This window comes from Solanum dulcamara, chromosome 1, assembly GCF_947179165.1.
Source record: "Solanum dulcamara chromosome 1, daSolDulc1.2, whole genome shotgun sequence".
Classification (NCBI taxonomy): Eukaryota; Viridiplantae; Streptophyta; class Magnoliopsida; order Solanales; family Solanaceae; genus Solanum; species Solanum dulcamara.
The window spans coordinates 52,928,312-52,933,446 of record NC_077237.1 but is presented as its reverse complement, the minus strand read 5'-3'; the positions used below and the strand labels follow the sequence as shown (position 1 = coordinate 52,933,446).

Genomic DNA, 5,135 nt, shown 5'->3' with positions numbered 1-5,135 from the left:
AAGAAGCTTTAAGAAACTTAAGAATCCTTCCAAAAACTTAAGAACCTTTCAAGATACTTAAGAAGCTTAAGAACCTTCCAAAGTACAAAAGTATGGGGTGTAACATCCTTATCCCCTTTAGAACATTCTTCCTCAAATGTGAACCAAAACCCTCCTCAAGATCTTATACCGACTATATAGAGAGTTTCTCTGTTCCATCGCAATAACACATACTTTCACCGAGCAATCAATATCAGAGTTCCAAAGGTTGGGATTACCTGTAGACGTAGAGAATAGGTATGGATACTTATGCTTCATTTCCCTGTCATCTTCCCAGGTCATTTTTTCGAGACTCTTATTTCGCTATAACACCTTGATAGAAGCTATGTCCTTAATTCACCACCCCTTACTCCACCGATCCTGGATGGTGACCAGTTGGTTTTCATAGGATAAATCCTATGTGACTTGGATACCCTCTACGGGATATACCCGGGTTGGATTACCAACATACTTGCAAAGCATTGATACATGGAAGACTGGATGTACGGTTTCCAGATTCGCTGGTAAGTCCAGCTCGTAGGCAACCTTGCTTATTCGATGGAGGATCTGATAAGGTCAATGTATCTAGGACTAAGGTCCCCTTTCCAGCTGGATCTCATTACTTTTTCTATAGGGGGGTACCTTTGGAAATGCCCAATCATTAACTTGAAACTCTAGAAGTCAACATCTATTATCCGCATATGACTTCTGTCGACTCGGAGTTGCTAACAATCTCTCCCATATAGGCTTCACCTTCTATACTGCTTATTGAACCAAATCTAGGCGTATTAGTCGTGTTTTACTACCATTAAACCAATCAATTAGCGACCTACACTGTCTGCCATACCAAGTCTCATACGGGGCCATATGGATACTAGAATGATAGTTAATATCATAAGTACTTTTAATAGGTGGTAGGCAATTGTCCGAGCTATCTTTGGAGTCAACTGTATAGGCCCGCAATATATCATCTAACATTTAGCTAGTAATCTTAGTCTGTCCATCAGTTTGAGGGTATAGGCCCGCAATATATCATCTAACATTTCGCACATTATTGTAAGGTCCTACCACCATCTTGACTTATAATTTCACACCATCTCGGCTGAGAAGGTAGTCATTGATTGGAGGAACATGGGCTGATCTTGTTAATCTGCAGCTAACATTCCATATAGAATTATCTGTCCAGGGAGTGCAAAGTGAGTCTTGTATACAAGGTCATATTGTGGAATCTTCGACGTCATATATTACTTCTTTCTTTCTTTAAATGACATCAACTGGTACCCTCGCCTTTTTGGGTTTTTCTTTTTTCCCATCAGAGTCGGCTACAAAGTTGTGCTGAAGTCCCCTCACACAATGACCTATTTCCGTGGCTTGCCTATCATTAATTGGTATTATGTTGAAGAACTGTGGCATACAAGTGCGCCATCTGTTAGTAATTAGCTAATCCTGCTCGCTTTTCTTAAGTCCTTTTATAATTCCCTTAACGTAACTTATAACACTCTAGGTACATAATCTCGTATCGTTGCTTCACCGCTAGTTTGGATTCTTCCATCTTATGCGATCATAGCAGCAGTAACGCACCGGATCCCACTGGAATTTCGAAGTTAAATGTGCTTGGGCGAGAGTAGTACTAGGATGGGTGACCCTCCGGGAAGTCCTCGTGTCACGTTCCATTGCAATCCTTCCAATAATGTGCGAAGGCAATTAACCTAGCCCAAGATTTACCTTAGCGTCTTCTTGCTAGTCTTCATGCTTCGCCTTTCCCTCTCCGCCCCTGTCTTACACTCGATGTAGAGATAGATCATTGGTTCAACTATGGCTAGGTCCTAGTTTTCCCTTAGTACTCACCCCATCTCGGTAGTTTGGTCTAACCCATCTTGATATCTCTCTGTAACGTATCCAAAACATCCTAGCTCCTTATCTCGGGTACTTCTTACTTGACCCTATACTCAACCTATACATATCCATAGGTTTCATAACCATTCTTATACAACCTGTATAAGATAGACATAATCTTTTCGTTTCCTGGCCCATCTTGCTTTACATATCAACTTCACACTAGAACTTGCTCGCACCAACGCTATTTTTTCCTAATCCTTTCTTTTCTTCATTTACGTACTCCTTGGTCTACTCATTTCCTACCATAAGAGATTTTCTATTCTTTCTCCTTGCTACTTGTATGTCACCATATCAGCGGCCAATGGCGTTATTGCCATATCTTAATCTTTACCCAAACACGACCCTTCTACCCTTTACACAGTCCTTAGTTTGCTCAGTCCTACTCTATTATTGTATTCACCCCTTGTGGTAGGCACCCATCCCTTAGGGTTCTAATAATGATTTTTCGCACGGTCTTAGATACCGTGGCTCCTATCTATTTATTATTGGCCTCGAGCTCCTGCTAAATTGTGACAGTATAGGATCTCGCTTGAAATTTAAGCGTTTCTATTAACATGTGATAGTGTCAATTGATTTGAGCTCACGTGCGTATTTCTTTCATCCACTTCCCCCCTTTAGGGCGTACCCATGTCATCCTCTATTTATTTTTAACTGTTCATATGCATATGATTCTGTTCCAACACATTTGACATACTTCTCCATGCCTACACTTTCTGTTAACTCATCTATACTTTAGGTTTCCCCTGTAAGAAACCTTAATACAACCATGGGGTGCTTAGAATTCTCGATAAATAGTACATAATCTAGTCCATGTACTGGTACTCGAGTCATATAACTAATGTAGTAGCTTAGTCGAAGCCGTATTTCCTTCATCCCAATCAGTACATCACTAGTGCTTATAATCGTGTCTGATTCTCCATTCGGGGGCACTTACTCTCTGATAACACGTGTTTCTAGCTTTGCTATAACACTATCTTCATCCTAGTGAACACCACTTGTTCCTCAACGCATCAATGGTTTTGCAGAGCTACCTCCCTCATCCTTGAGGGGTCTTACTATTTTCCACAGTAGAGGTACATATACACAATACCCCTTTCTGCTTCATGCACTTTCATCCTTATCGTGTACTCGATGCTAGTTCCAAATCTTACTCACAATCACATTCTTTAGTTACTTCGTTACTAGGACCTACGTACTTCTATGATGATCCTCATTATATTCATACTATATTCTGCTCATGGTCAATCTAGAGGGTAATATTTCTTAACCTTTATTCACGATCCTTACTCTGGACTAATTCCACCTGGTGGAGCAAGCGTACTTAACCCCTTTATCCTTTCTCGTCATTCTCATCCTTAATATCTCGCAGGCAGTCTTAAGACGTTCCTATCCATCACCATTCTCTTACCATATCAGTTTTGACCTTCTAATTACCACCCATACCGAAATTTACTTATTTCCCAAAGTCAGTTATACTCCTAGTTTAGTCGGATCTTATCGTTACCATGGATACAATCTCTCAAGATATACTAAAACCTTATATCTCATTCTCTTTTTATTTAAAAAAAAAACAATTTTGGCAGAGTTTCCTCTATATTCCTTACCATCCCAAACCTGCACTCAGGAAATACCAATAATGCCTTACAGGGCCAACATATATATATTCATATCACCGCCACACAGGGTGCCCAATATCAACAACAGTATAAAATAATGGACTTACCTCGTATATCCAACTCGAACTGCACCCGTTACACTTTCTTGTCTACTTTTCCCTTCAATCTTTGACTTTACATTTCAATCATATTTCAATCTTCTTACCTATATACTGGGTAGCTTCTATTATCATCCGTTATTTTCTTCTGTTGAGGTCGTTCTTCAGCTAAACCAAAGGTTAGAAAAAAACATTTCATGTCCTATGGCTAGGCTCTATCGTACCATCTTAGATATGAAAGAAAAGGTGACACACTAAATGCCCTGTAGCCTCCTATTTATAGATTTGGCGCGCAACACACCAATAAACAAGATTCTACTAGACACGGTCTGTAGACATTCTAAGGAAGAACCACTATGATATCACTTCTATCACCCCCTCTAAAAAGCATTTTCCACTACCCCAAATCTCCATATGCACTTTCTTAGAAAATCTTTATTTAAATTCCTTGAGATCTTTCACTCCGAGTGCTTCCCACTTCTTTGGATATGTGATGCTCTCCGCTTCACTAGATGAAACCTCCTAATTCCATCAGTTATAATCTATACAAAGTTTTACTAAAGTCATTTCAATCTTTTAATCACTTTGTCGACCCCCAACCTTTCCTTAAAAAAACAAGTGACATGAATTATGTAGGAATTCTAGAAAGAGTGATTTTGGTCCATACTTCCTTCCCCCTTTCCAACTAGTACCTCTTTCTCTAACTTCTAGCTACTTTTCCACTATCTAATCACTGGATTCCACAATGCTAGATCTTTACTATAAGAACTCAAAGGTAAACCCAAATATGTAGTAGGTTGAGTACCCACTTAAGAATTTAACACTTGCATCATGTTCTGAAAATATTATCCACCACTCCACCGGTGTGATCCCATATTTTCTAAGATTAATATTAGGTCCAAATACAACTTGAAAAAAAATAAGAATGTCTCAAATGATCTAGCTCTATCTGGGACACCTTTGCATCACCAAAGACCAATGTATCATCTGGAAATAATAAGTGTGTAACTGTCATACTATTTTGCCCTCTCATACTTATCTAGGCATCAAAGCCCATCAGTAGACCGACCTCCATTGATCCCTTGCCAATAATCTTGCTCAAACATTCCATCACCAAGACACATACCATAGGGGATAATGAATCCCCTTGTATCAAACCATCTAGCTTCAAAAAGAAACCACAAGGACTTCCATTCACCAACACAGAGAAGTTTGCCGTGGAAATGAAAAAATGAATCCATATCCTCTTCTTCTCTCCAATACCCAAATGAAATCCAAGAAATGCCAATTCACATGACCGTATGCTTCCTTAAGTTCCAACTTAAAGTGGCCCTATTCGTGACTCTCCATATCTATAATTATTTTCAACTCCCTGAAGCATTTCAGTCGATTACTATACCTTTCCTCATCTCCGAGTGCCTAGATATCGACCATAAGTCTTTCCTCACCCTTCACTTCTTTCTAGAATCAACAAATTCATTAGCCACCAAAGATGCATCCATAA

General features: G+C 39.4%; 1 pseudogene; it reads left to right on the top strand.

Annotated features, from left to right (window-relative positions):
* The first annotated feature begins 1,571 nt into the window (after window positions 1-1,571).
* LOC129904685 (5S ribosomal RNA) lies at window positions 1,572-1,690 on the top strand (annotated as a pseudogene).
* The last annotated feature ends 3,445 nt before the right edge of the window (window positions 1,691-5,135 follow it).